Source organism: Tupaia chinensis, unplaced genomic scaffold (assembly GCF_000334495.1).
Source record: "Tupaia chinensis unplaced genomic scaffold, TupChi_1.0 Scaffold000399_1, whole genome shotgun sequence".
Taxonomy (NCBI): domain Eukaryota; kingdom Metazoa; phylum Chordata; class Mammalia; order Scandentia; family Tupaiidae; genus Tupaia; species Tupaia belangeri.
This window is the reverse complement of record NW_006159901.1, coordinates 2,643,043-2,658,269: the sequence shown is the minus strand read 5'-3', so window position 1 is coordinate 2,658,269 and position 15,227 is coordinate 2,643,043. Positions and strand designations below refer to the sequence as shown.

Sequence of the window (15,227 nt, the reverse complement as noted above, 5' to 3'; positions counted from 1 at the left end):
AGATACTAATTTTCATGTAGTCTTTACATGAAAATTCATTTCTATTATTGTGGAAGCACCTTTGACCACTTGTTCCAGGATCCTAAGCCCTAAAATAAAATGATCTTGACCCCAGAAGTGTGCATTTTCTGTGGCACCGAGCTGTGCTAGGTCATGTATCCTTCTGCTCAATGAAGCCTTTCGGGTTGCATAGCACTCTGGTTTTTCTGCGTCATCGTGATGCAAAAATGCATCGTAGGCATTTTTAAGGGACCACAGCTAGTCCTGAGAGGCTCTTTTCATATCACACAATTCGTTTCTCTTTAGACTTTGCCATTTTTATTGGCTGTTCCACCAGGAAGTTCCACAGCCACAGCAAATGTAAGATTTTTCCTTTTCATTTTATGTGCTGAGGGAAACTTGTCTTCATTATTCCCAGTAAAAACATGTTTTCTTCTCCATCATTCTTTCTTTCTGACTTCTAAGAATTTTTTTTTCCCCTTTATCTTATGTCTTCTTTCTCTTAGGCTTCAGATCTGGGACCAGAAAGACATGACTATTGACAGGCTCTTTCAATTTTATTCACTCTTTCATCCATATATATATATATTTTTTTTTTGAGAGGTTTTTGCCATAGGGCACGTGCGCTTGCCAGACAGAGAGAGACAGAGAGACAGAAAGTGAGAAATCACTCCCCCAGGGGGAATGATCACACCCAATCCCCTCTCCTCCATTCTCCTCTTGGGATCTTGGACGCGCACACACATGTGCCTGGCGTGAGTTTAAGCCACCGGGTCTGGGACTCGAACCACGGTCGACTACGTGGGAGTCCAGCGACATAGCCATTACGCTAACTGCTGGTCCCATCTATCATCCATATTTTTATGTGATCTTATCCTTATTGACTGTTAGTGCCTTTATTCAAATGATAAGATGGTTATAAATATGAGAGAGAATTACTTCTCAATAAAATCTAAATATGAAATTTAAAACCACAAATCTTCTCAAAGAAAACAGGAAATATACTTGTGACCTTGAATTAAGCAATGTATTTTGACATATAGCACTAAAGCTTGGTTCAAAAGTATTGTAGTTATAGTTTGTAAGTATTAAAACCTTTTCTTCTGTGAAAAATATTAAGAGAATACAACCAAAATCTATAGGCAGAGATAAAATATATAAAGTCACATTTCTTAGAGAAGACTGATTTCCAATATACATAAATAACACTAAAATCCCAACCATAAGAAAAAAATAACAGGACTAGCTGGTGGCATGGAGGTTAAGTCAGCTGGATTCCCCATGGCTGACTGCATAGTTTGAATCCCAGAATTGGCATTTGTAAAACACTGGAGGTGTGTGTACATGCAAACCCAAAATCCCAAAACGAGAATGAGAAAGAACTAGGGTGTGGTCATACCCCTCTGGAATGGGGAGTTCTCTCTCTCTCTCCAGGGAATGTGTGGAGTTAACAAAAACTTTTAAAAAATGCAAAAAGATTTAAACAAATGCATTAACATATAAAATGCATGAATATTGAAGAAACATATGAGATGATGTACAACATAAATGGTCATTAGCAAAATATAAATTGAGATGCTGTTTCACATCTTTAAGATGGTTAGATACAAAGCATGTGCATGTATTTTGCTGAATGAAAGACACCAAACACTTGGACAGTATATTGTGTGATTTCGTTTATAAGATATCCTGTAAAAGACAAAAACTATAGGAATTGAAAGGAAATTAGTGATTTTTTCAGAGCTCAAGGGAATTTTTGAGGTGATGAAACTATTCTGCATCATGAAGGTTTGCCGCTATGCATATGTCAAAAGTTAGAGATCAGTAGAACATAAAAAAATTAATACATATAACTTTTAAAAAACAACCATCTTACCCCAAATAGAATATTAATGATAAATAGCTATTTTGTACTTTTATCCTTGTAACCACACTGAAGGAAGAAAGGAAGTAAAATGCAATCCAAGTTATTTTGAAAAATAGTATTTTGAATAAACAATATGACAAAGGGCAAGGAAGACGTACAAACGTTTGCTTCTGAGTGTGTCTAGATACAATGGCAACCCAGCCACTGGTTTCCAAATTTCTCAAGTAAAATGAGCCAAGGCTCCTTTGAGAAGCAGTTGTTTCTAGGGGTCAGAAGAGAGAAAAAAAGTAATAATCCTGGAGAATATTGTGATACCAAAATAAAAGATAGGGATATGTCAAAAGGACACACGAACCAAAGTTAGGAAGCTCAATTGCCAAAGCTGGAATAATCTGTCAAAAGCAGCAACTCCAAAGTAATGATGATATTGGTTTCTAACACACAGGACAAAAAAGCCATGAGTCTATACTAATAGTGAAAAAAAAAACAAAAAGCAAGCTTTTATCTCATGTTTGTGTGTGTGTGTGTGTGTGTGTGTGTGTGTGTGTGTGATATTATATATATATGTATATGATAGAATGAATAAATGGAGAGGAAAAACAGCTCTTCCTTAACAAAGAATTTATGTTGTTATATATGGAATGAATGTAGAGGAAAAAAATTACACTAAGAACATCACAGTGATAACTTGCAGGCAAGAGACACTAATAAAGTCAAACTCAGTGGGATTGTTGAGGAAAAATTGCATATTTGCATGGTCACAAACTATATTCCCCAAGATATATGTTAATTATGATGGAGAAAAATAGTAACATTGATTGAAGAAAGAGATCCCTTTAACAAATCACTGAAATTAACATGATTGGTTATTATAACATATTGGAATTATCTAATATTAGTATGCTATAATGAGAAGAGCCTATCATGTGTGTGATATGCTAAAAATGCACAACTTCAATCTACATGAGAAAACACCAAGCAAACCCAAAGGCAGGGACACTCTACAACATAACTGACAAATACACTTCAAAACTGTCAGTCATGAAAGATGGAACCGAGGAACTGTCATAGACTGAAGGAGACTAAAGAGACATGACAACTAAACGCAATGTGAGATCCCAGACAGAATTCTGAAACAGACGGAAGATATTATTAATGGGAATATTGACAAAGACCAAGTAAAGTCTGAAAGTTAGTTAATAGACTTGTACTAATATAAATTTCTTAGCTTTAATAATTGTACTATGATAATGCATGATATCAACATTAGGGTAGGGTAGGCTGGGTAGAAGGCATAGTTTAAGTTTCTACATTATTTTTCCAACTTTTTGTAAGTTTACATTCTTTTTCAAAATAAAGAGTTAAAAAAATTTACTTATGTACTTTTGGTGAGTGTCGATAATTGCATTTAGGAAGCAATTATATGAAAATCATTACTATATCAAATACATATAATACTTATGTATATAACATACCAAACACATAATAAACACACTGTACATGTACAGTAATATATGATCACTAATATATCATATATAATCACTAATACATCAAATACATTTAATATTTATGTATATGATATAACAAATACATAAAAAACACATTATGTGTGAGGCTGTGCACCAGCGAGTCTGCCAAGATCATTAGGTTCCGGTTTCTCAGAACACAAACAATTACCAATGCCAAAAGCCATGATTGGTCCCCCTTCAAAAACCTCACCTGCAAAACCATACTCTGATTGGCCACTAGAATCCCTCAGATTTGCATATCCGGCACCTCATGATTGGTCCACAAAGGAACCAATCATAACCCACCTTTTAAAACCAATCACGGCCCACCAGCATGTATATAACAATGATCCCTGGCCCACAATCACACAGATGACCCAGAAGACCCTGAAGAGTTGTAACACCCTGTCGTCTCTGGACGACCCTGAAGAGCTGTGCCACCACGTTGTCGCTGTGCTACTCACAATAGACAATGCGACCCTGAGGAGTTGTAACACTGCGTAGTTTCCGTGCTGTACCGTGCTGCTCACAATAAACGGGTGACCCTGAAGACACTGTGTCGTCTCCGTGTTGTAACACTGCATGTATCATCTCCATGCCACTCATCCCGTCTCTCACTCCTTCCCTCAGGAAACCTGTTCGTCTGTCCCTCGGGTCAGGACAACATTATATATGTATAAAATAATCCTCACACAGCTGGAAAACACTAGAATCAAGTTTTTCTTCTTACTAGTCTTTGGTCAGTTTATTGAATACTAATTTCCTTTTTAAATTTTTTTAAGAATTATTTGTTTATTCAATTCTATTTGTTATTATCATTTTTTAATTTGACCAGAGAGAGACAGAAAGAGAAAGGGAAAGTGAGAAAGCAAGGCACCAGGTCCGGGATTCAAACTGTAGTCGGCCATGTGGGAATCCAGCACCTTTAACCACCATGCCACCTGCTGGCCCCTTGAATACTAATTTCTAATAGATAAAAATACGAAGAGAAAATTCAGCATGAAGGGAAAGTTTTCCAGTGATGAATTGTTTACCTAAAAGCAATGAAATAATTCTCAGAGGGCTTTACGATACGTGATTTAAGTATATATTTGTGTGTGTATATGTGGTGAGGAAGAGAAAGAGAATGTCTTTATCAGAAAAAAATGGCAGAGAAGATTCATGAGACCTCCACGCAGCAAAAATTGTGGGGCTTATTGATATACATTATATTAAATGAGAGACAGGATAAAATTAAAATTTATTTTGAGATTTCTGTCTTTATCACATAGGTACGATATTGATGATGTTAGCAATTATTGGTAAAATAACACTAACTACCTTGCATAAAAAGAAAATGAGATCAAGACTAGAGGGTTCAGTCAAGGCAATAGTGGGACATACAAATATTCCAGAAAAAGTTAGAAGTCCAGTTATGAGGAATATCACAGTAAAAGTAATTAATATCTGCATAAAGTTAAGAGTGATTTTATCATTCTCACATAGGTGGAAAACACCAGAACCAAGCCCTTCCTGCTAGTTTCACGGCAATTTATTAAATAACAATTTTGTCACAGAAAAAGACACAGCAAGAGAAAATTCAAAATGAATGATGAATTGTTCAGTGATGAGCTGTTTACCTAGAATCAAAGAACTCTCCAGAGGACTCTACTCAAAATCAGATCTGCAGGGAAAAGTACATAATTATTTAGTCGGGCTTCACCCATCAACCAATATACCTGACTGAAAATACATATTTAATGAAATAGGAACAAATGAGAACCTAAAGTTTCTGTACACTTTAAAACAAGCTATTTTGGGACTAGCAGTTAGTGTAATGACTATGTCGCTGGACTCCCACGTAGTTGACTGCAGTTTGAGTCTCGGACCCGGTGGCTTAAACTAACACCAGGCGCGTGTGCATACGTGCCCAGAATCCTGAGAGGAGAATGGAGGAGAAGGGATTGCGGTGTGGCCATCCCCCTTGGGGGGTGATTTCTTGCTTTCTGTCTCTCTGTCTCTCTCTGTCTGTCTGGCGAGCACATGTGCCTTATAGCAAAAACCTCTTCAAAAAAAAGAAAAAAAAAACAAACAAGGTATTTTCAAATAAAATATGCAGTTTTTCCCAGAACTTCTTGTTTTAATCATTTCAGGTACTGGAAATACTGTTGTGAGGAGAGTGATTTTTCTCAATTGGCTTAATATACTGCATGACACACACACTGGATGGCTAACAGTAGGAGGAGCTTATGAATTCTATTAATTATTATTATAACCTTGTGCTGTCTTTCATAGATGATAATAAAACCTATAACCATGATAGGGTATTTGGCATCTTGAGAAAATGCAATGTTCTGTAGAGGAAAGAATGTACAAAGGTGCTCCTGCGTAAGTCTAACTCTGCCATAGTTACTTCTTCATTAACTCAAAAAGTGAAATAATAGATGTTGATCTTATCTATACTGCATCAACTATTCTTCCAACACATGTGATTTGAGTCAGGTCAGTCAGTGTCTACCAACTTCCTGCCCGTGTATTGGTAAGCCTTGTTGAGAAATACTGAAGAGGAATGGTTTTCTTTCTGTTGAGATGATACAAGCCAAAGGAGTTGGGGCAAGTATTTGAGTGGGACATCATGCCTAAGAAAAATGTTCTAAGCAAAGTAGTGACATAGAAAAATACACATGTGCAAGACAGAGAAAGAAAAAAACGAGGAAAAAAATGGTTTAGACATGAGAAAATGCAAATTGTTTAATCACTTCCTCGAGTAAGGCTTTTCTGCCCTCCTGTCCCACAACTCAACCCCAGTCTAATTAAGACAAGTGTAATTGCATTATCAAGTTTTCACTCATCTTAATGCCTGTCTTACCAAATGGTTAGCCTACAAGGTCTGCCTTAATCACAGAATTCCTAGGACACGGAAGCTTATGATAAAATGTAGTAAGTATATAGAAAATATGAATTAGTTTAGCCTGTATTCCCACAGCAGACCCTGAACAAAGACTTGAAGTGTGGCTGATTTGAAGGCGAAGATTACTAGGAAGGGAATGAGAAAGAGGAAAAGACAGCTAATAAAGCATCAATTAAGTAGCCAATTAAAACCATGAGTGATTGGAGCTTAATCCTGCTAGGGAACTCAGGGAGTCAGGTTGGATCATGATTCCGTTATCTTTTCCAAGTGTGGAAAGAGGTAAATTATTTAGTTATCATCTCCTGTCACTAGCAGAGGGGTGCTCCCAGCAATCATTTATTATGTATTACACACCAACTCTTCCCCTTCTTCCCCACACACATATAAGCTCACATGTACTGAGTACTTAGGTAAAGTAGATTCTGGCATCTAGAGAAAGTGCGGCAGTCCATTGTTGGGCAATGTGCACCGATGTGGCACATGAAAAGGCGTATGTGTGAGCACTCACACCTGATTTCAAACACTCCATGAAATAACTCATTGAATGAATGGCTCTAGTCTTCTCAGAGTTAACCACAAAGTCCTACTGTGTTCATTTTCTAGGACTTCAATAACAAAAGACAATAAACTAAATATTTTAAATACCAGAAATTTACTGTCTCACACTTTTGGAAGCTAGAGGTCCAAAATCAATGTGTTGACAAGACTGATTCCTTCCAAGGGCTGTGAAGGAGAATCTGGTCCATTCATCTCCACCAGCCTTTGGTAGCCTCAAGCATTTCTTGGCATATAAATGGCATTCTCCCTGTGTCTTTGCATTGTCTACTTCTACACATGTATGTGTGTCTCAGTTTTCCAGCTTCTCAAGATCTTGGATGTTGGGACCAGCAGATAGCATAACGATTACATTGCTGGACTCCACTCCACTAGGGTTCGAGTCTCAGACCCCCACAGCTTAAAATTCATGTCGTGTATGTGTGTGCCTAAGACTCCAAGAGAAGAATGGAAGAGATGGGGTTGTGGCATGGCCTTCCTGCCTGGAGGGTGATTTTTTTACTTTCTGTCTTATCACTCTAGCAAGCACACGAGCCCTGTAGTAAAAAAATAGCTCTCTAAAAAATAAAAAATAAAAAAAGATCTTGGATGCATGTATACCCAGCATGTTTTCAGGTCAACTAGGGAACCAGACTCACGTTCAGCCATGTGGCTTTCAACACTTCTGTTCAGTATATTAACACCTATACCACTGAAGCTGGGCCTAAATTTTCCCTTTTCATAAAGACTCCGGTCATATTGGATTAGGACCCACTCTAATGACTTCATTTTATCTTGATTATCTATTAGTCCTGTGTTAATAATCCATGTGAAGGCCCAGGCCTTTGGTTTGTACTACTTTAAAAGTACGGTGTAGTATTATGACACACATGCTGCTGAAATCTAGACATGCTATTTATACTCCCTTGTTTTGATATAAATTCCAATCATGTCCTAAAGGAAATCAGTGTAGTCTGAACTGAAGTCTTCATTGTGATCTCTGTAGCTCTTCACTAAAGAATATAGATCATTAAAAACTTAGAATTAAATTTAGAAATGGGCATGGTGAGGCACACTTATAGTCTCACAGCTGATTTGGGAGGTGGAGACAGAAGGACTGTGAGTTTGAGGCCAGCCTGAGTAATACTGAGATGCTTGGTATCAAAAAAATAAAATAAAATATAATTATCAGATGTGTCTCATTTTTATAATTTCTTCCCATTTTATTAGAAATAAATATACACTTGCATAACATTTTTTCCTTTAGTAGACATATAGGTATAACAAATATCTTACTTCCCTCTGAACTTTCTATTAAAAATGACATTCAGCATTCATTAATCAATAGTATATTTTATTATATTAGTTAATAAGGGATTAACTGATCATCTCAAATAGGTTCAGAAAATCTATTTGACAAAATGAAGCACCCTTTATGATTTAAAAAAAAAAGTTGAAACGCTGGGATTAGAAGGGCATTTCCTCAGTCTCATAAAGAGTATGTACCAAACACCCACAGCTAATATACTTAAGGGCATATACCCACCTACTTCCTAAAAATCAGAAATAAGACAATGATGTTCCCATTAATCACTTCAATTCAACATTGTTCTGGAAGTTGTATTCAGGGTGAATAGGCAAGAAAATGCATAAAGTGCAACCCAATTGGAAAAGAAGAAATAAAATTCTATTTGCAGGTGAGATGATCTTGGATATGATCACTTCTAAGAAACAGACAAAAAATATTAGAGCTAATAAACAAGTTCAGCAAGGTTGCAGGATACATGTTCAATATTTAAAAATGAATTGCATTTGTATATGATAACAATAAGCAACAGTAAATGAAGTTTAGAAAAACTGATTTACCAAATCATAAAAAAATAAACTAGGAATAAATTTGAGAAAAAGCATGCAGAACTACTGTGGAAAGGAATTTAAGAATTTAAATAAATGGAAAGATACCACATATTTTTGGATTGGAAGACTTAATACTGTGATGATGTTAGTTCTTTCTTCACAGAAATTGCAAGCTGATACTAAAATTCATATGGAAATTTGAGGAACCCAAAATAACCAAAGCAATCTTGAAAATGGAGAACAAAGAATACTTCATGATTTCAAAACTTTAGTTACAGTAATCAGGACAGTGTGGTATTGGGATATGGATAAACATATAGATCAATGGAATAAGATTAACTGTCCTGAAATAAACTCTGATATTTTGGGTCAACTTATTTTCCAAAAGGATTCCAAAACAGTTAAATAGGGAAAAAATAGTATTTTAAATAATGTTTGATTCTGAGGCAACTGTATCACACTTAAAAAAGACATACATTATATGCAAATATTGTTTTAAAATATCAAAGACTTTCATGTAGGATAAAACAATACACTAAGAAGAAAACATGGGTAAATCTTCATGACATTGGATTAGACAATGGCTTCTTATACATGATGCTGTAAGCGCAAGCAAGAAAAGCAAAGAAAGAAAAGGAGGGAGACAGAGATAAAAAAGGCCATTATCAAAATTGGAGACTGTTGTGCCTCAAATAAAACCATCAAGAAAGTGAAAATATAACCCACTGAATGCGTGAATACTTTTGTAAATCATATATCTCATAAGGGATTGGTATGTAGATTACATATGAAACTACTAATATTAAAATTCTACAAAGAAGGTCCAGCAGATGGTGTAATGGTTTTGTCACTGGCCTCCCATGTAGTTCACCACGGTTTGAGTTCTGGACCCAGTGACTTAAAACTCACACCAGGTGCATGTGCGTGTGTGCCCAAAATCCCAAGAGGAGAATGGAGGAAAAGAGATTGCAGCATGGCCATCTCCCCTGTAGAGTAATTTCTTGCTTTCCATCTCTCATCTTGGTCTCTCCAGTGCATGTACATGCCCTGTAGCAAAAATATCTCCCTCCAAAAAAAAAATTCCATAAAAAGACAAATGATCTAATTAAAAACAGCCAATCGATTTGAATAACCATTTCTCCCAGTATAATAGGCTAATGGCTAACATGCAAGAAATGATGCTCATTGATAGTTATTAAGGACATGCAATTTAAAACTACAATGAGAAAGCACTTCACATTCACACCCAATAGGTTGGCTAGAATGAAATAGACATAAAATAACAAGTGTTAAGAATTATGGAGAGGACCAGCCACATGGCCTTATGGTTAAGGGAGTCAGAACCCATATGACGGACAGGACCACCCACTTCAAATTCTAGACTCACTGGCTTAAGAAGCTTTCAAGGTATGTGTTCCTGAATGCTCCAAACCCTGGCAGGATGAAGACATGGAAGTGAATAGATTGCTGAATGACCATGTCCTAGTGGGGGTGCTTTTCCCCTTCCCCCATCTCTGTCACTCTCTGATAAGTGAACATACACTCTGGCAGTTGATATAAAAAAGTGTGGAGAAATTGTACCCCTCAAACAGTCGTGGGAATGATGAAGCTCCTCTGAAAGAAAACCTGGGTAGTTTATCAAATGCATATATATATATTAAATAGCTATCATTATAACCCAATAATTCCACTCTCAGGAAAGAGAATGAAAACTTATGTCCACACAAAAATGCTTACACTAATGTTCATAGCACTTGTTCCTAATACCCAAACCTGAAAATAAGCCAAATGCCCATCATCTGAGTGGTAGATAAGAACAACGTGGTATATCCATACAATAGAACTATATTTGACTATAAAAAAACACAAGAAAGTACTGATACAAGCTACAACATGGATAAACTTGAAAACACTGTGCTAAGTGAAAGAAGCCTCTATATTACATGATTCAATGTATGTGAAGTATCTAGAAGAGGCAAATCTATAGAGACAAAATAGACTAGTGGTTGATGGAAGTTAGGAGGATTGAGGTTGACAGGTATGAGGTATGAACTTTTTTAAAGGGTAATGAAAATGTTCTAAAGCTGATAATGATAATGAGTGAACAGCTCTATGAATATACTAAAGCCATGTAATTGTTCACTTTAAATGGATGAGTTAGTCCAACTAGGGATTCAAGTGAAGCTGGATCTACATGGATGCTCACTGAATAACCTGAGTACTGGGGCTGAGGGAATAGAGCAGATCACATTGTGAGACCTTGTTGAGAGTACATGTCTCTATGTTTGTATCTCTTTTGAAGGAAACAACTTTAAAAAAATAGATGAATTGTTCAGTGTGTGAATTATACATCAATACAACTTTTTTCTTTCTTCTTTTTTAAGAGAGATTTTTTGCTATAGGGTGCATGCACTCACCGGAGAGACAGAGAAAAAGAGAGACAGAAAGTGAGAAATCCTCCTCTGGGGGCATGGCCATGCCTCAATTCCTTCTTTTCCATTCTGCTCTCGGGATCTTGAGCATGCACACACATACCCCTGCCATGAGTTTTAAGTCACCATGTCTGGGACTCATAGTGCCCTCGACTATGTGCGAGTCCAGTGATGTAACCAGTAGGCCATCTGCTGGTACCACCTCAATAAAACTTTCTAAAAATTAGTAATCAACTGTTTAAAGTGAAAACAGACAGCCTCAGTGCTGAGAATTAAAAGGAAGGGTGGAGACCGCAGGAAAGTGAGCATACATCCTATGTAAAAAAGTCTGCTATAATTCTGTTCAAGTCTATTTTTGTCAACTAGAAAACTGTAAGGTCAAAGTTGACGAATTTCTCTACATTTATTTGAAAGAAAAAAAAAAGAAAAACAGAAGATCCTGATATTGATATAAACTTTTTCAATTTAAAAATATTATTGATTGGGGCCAGCAATTGGCAGAATGGTTAATTAGACACCATACTCCCATATGGGAGTGGTTAGGTCCCAGACCTGCTGACTTGAAAAATCACACTGGCCCTTGTATGCATGTGTGCCCAAAATCCTGAGAGAAGAATGGAGGAGAAGGGATTGTAGCATGGCCATCCCTCCTAGAGGTGACTTCTTTCCTTCTCACTATACCTCTCCAGAGAATCCACTTGCTTTGTAACAAAAGGTTAAAAAAAGAAAAAAGATTAATTCAACATTGGCCATAAACACACCTAAAGACAAGAATCGTCATTCAAGTTTTGCAACAAATGTCATAATTTCTGATATATGACTTTTTCTCCCACTGTTTGTGACTGCAGGGGAGTGGCACAAATGTTAGCTTATATTTCCAATCAGCAATTTTAAATCATCTATTACATTAATCAAATTCAATAAGTTTTGAACATTTATAATGAACTAAGCCCTGACCTACAATTTTGATGAATTCTAACTTATCTCAATTTCCATTAGTTAGGTCCTATTGCTATTACCACTTCACAGATGACAAATGTGTGCTCTGAAGGTTAAATGACTTGCTGGAGGTCACACAGTGAATAGCTGCTGACCTGGGATTAAAAGGAGGATCGTGGACTAGTGGATGGCATGGTGTTTGAGGAACTGGACCCTACATGGCCAACTCTGTAGTTCCAGTCCTGGACCCTTTGGATCGACGAACACACCAGGCATGTGTGCATGAGTGCCCAAAATCTGGAGAGGAGAAGGGATTATGCAGCTCTCCCTCTTCTGGGCTTATTTCTCACTCTCCCTCTTTTTCTTTGGTACTTTCTGGCCCCCACTGGTGAGCACATGTGCCCTATGGCAAAAATCATTAAAAAATAAAATAAAATAAAGACAACTAATGCTAGGACTGTGCTCCCCACAATTATACTCTACTGCATATGTGTGATTAGCCTAAGCCTCCTGAGGGCACATGATCTCTGCCTTCAAGGTCATCTTAAGCTAAAGAGAGAATGATACATGAGCAAATTCATACAACGTCGTATGTGCACTAAAGAAACTCAGTCATAGCATAGAAAAGGAAGTGCTTGCACATAAGTGTAAAAGTTGACAATTTCCGGGACCAGCAGATGGCTTTGTGGTTATATTAATTGGACTTCCACATATTAAATCATGGTTCAAGTTCCAGACCAAGTGGCTTAAACTCATGCTGGGCATATTTGTGAATGTGCCCAAAATCCTGAGAGGAGACAGGAGGAGAAGAAACTGTGGCATGGTCATCCTCCTGAGGGGTGCTTTCTCACTTTCTGTCTCCCTGTCTCTCTCTGTCTTCCATCAAGCCCACGTGAGCTATAGCAAAAATCTCTGTAAAAACATAAATAAATAAAACATAAAGGTTGACAATTGAGTGGATTTTTGCTTTAACAGAGAAGTATGAGTTTGCTGGGATGAGAAAGAGGAATATATAGAAGTAGAGAATACTCAGTCCATGCAAAGGTAGAAATGAAGAAGAGTCAGAAACATGCGCAGGAGCTGTAAATCGGGTGGTGTTACACAGAAAATAATGGGACTCTGCTACAAATCAAGTTAGTAATAGGTGGGGTCAAGTTACAAATGAAGAAATTATATATTATAAGAAATGAGAAACCTTTGAAGATTCCTGTTTTAGAAGGAAAAGCATGGCATTTAGGTAGAGGTTTCTAAAAACAAAACGGTAGAAAGATAATTTAAACAGTGATTATAACATCTCAGATAAGATAGGATAAACATTGAAGAAAACAGTAAAAATAAAAATAAAAGTAATTTTTCTTGTTAATGTGTGGTTAATTGGCTAATGATGTCATTGTGTGTGTGTGTGTGTGTGTGTATGTGTGTGTATATGTGTTTTCCCATCTTTTTGCTGCAGAAAGGCATTTAAATATTTAAAAATTACTTCTGCCTTTCAAAGTGTTATTTAACTTGCATTTATAACATACATAACCCATACATAAAATTCGAAAAGGCATGGGACCAGCAGATGGCATAGTGGTGATGTCACTAGACTCACATGGCTAACCACGGCTCGAGTCCTAGACCTGGTGGCTTAGAAATCATGCCAAGAGCTTACATGTGCATGCTTGAAATTCCAGGAGGAGGATGGAAAAAAGGATTGCAGTGTGGCCATCCCTGCCTAGGGGGTGATTTCTCACTTTCCCTCTCAGGGTCTCTGTCTCTCTCTGTTTGGCAAACGCATGAGACCAAAAAAAAAGGAAAGGCATAATGAAAACTTTCAAAGAGAAATAATAAGCAGCAAGCAGACAACAAACTTCTGATTTTATATGCTAAGGCAAATGCATAATGACCAATATAGATATTAATATAACACTACCTTGGTGACTCCATTAAATTTCTAAATTTCCCCCAATACCACCACTAGAAAGATTCCAGATTTGCTAGATAAAGTTCTGCAAATTGTATAAAACCAGAATGAGCAGATAGAAACATAATTTAATGTCTGTTCATTGAATGCTTAATTTATAACCTATAAAATGTAGTCTCCTTTTATAACATGTTAACATGACCATGAATAGAACACATAGTATGTGAAATTTGGCATGGGTAATACATGTCTAAACCATCTGCCACCTTTTAATTAAATGATCTCTTTGTAAGTACTTTACACTCTGTAATGGACCAACAACTCAAATGCAGTTTTTATTTTATTTTTTATTTTTTAAAATTTTTGGTTGTTGTTTTTCAGTTTTCCAAAAGGAAAACAGTGCCACCTAATGTTAACTATCTCGGAGAATAGCTGTAGAGGTTTACATAATCATATTAAACAATTGACTTTTCAAAGAATTTCTAAAAATTATCTTATGATTAATTAAATAATACTTTGTGGTTTATTTGAAAAGAAGACCTAGATTATATTATTATTTTGTATTATATTTCAGAAAGATCTATATTATATTATTATTTTGTATTATATTTCAGAAATAATTAAATAACATTTCTAACATTTCCATAAAACCAACCATTTGATTTTTAACAAATCTATTCTACAAACTTAAATGCTCTTTGAGGCTAAATAATTGTGTTAGGAACCTCTATATTCCTCATTGCACAAACACAGAGGTGTTTAATACACATTTACTAGGTTAAACTCTCCTACAAAAAGTAGCTATGTTAAAAATATTTAAATTCTTAACATAGATGAAAAAATACTGTGAAGAGAATAAAAAATATATGTTTAACTTTTTTTTATGTTGTCAGGATATTATATCGTCATATATTAATGAATCATAAATGAGTTCATCAGACAGAAATAACTGGTGTTTACCTCTGGAACATTTCTGAAAAGTATTTTTTGCAGATGTGGTTTATACTGTATGCAATATAATTCTGTAATCATAATTTATTAAAAAATTTAATTCTAATTAGCTGCCTAGCTGTGGTAGTGCTAATGCAACACTCTGCAATCTGAGGCCAGATAGGAAGGTCCTGCATTCCTGTCCTGAAGCCTTCGTACATTCCCGGCCCACATATTAATGCCGGTCATCCTGACTGACAAGCTGGGTGTGGGTCATGGCGTGTGTGTGTGTGTGTGTGTGTGTGTGTGTGTATGGGGAGGCATGTCTCTCTCCTCTCTGTCTCTCTTGTTCATGAAATAAATA

The 15,227-nt window shown here is 36.3% G+C and overlaps 1 long non-coding RNA gene across 4 annotated transcripts in view; it reads right to left on the bottom strand.

Annotated features, from left to right (window-relative positions):
• Nucleotides 1-390: 390 nt before the first annotated feature.
• The window catches only part of LOC102478895 (uncharacterized), a 58,709-nt gene continuing 43,872 nt past the window's right edge, over nucleotides 391-15,227 (bottom strand). For all 4 annotated transcript variants that reach the window (XR_001370780.1, XR_335363.1, XR_335362.1 and 1 more), the window contains exon 3: nucleotides 391-515. This is a non-coding gene — a long non-coding RNA (uncharacterized LOC102478895). The remainder of the gene's footprint in view (nucleotides 516-15,227) is intronic.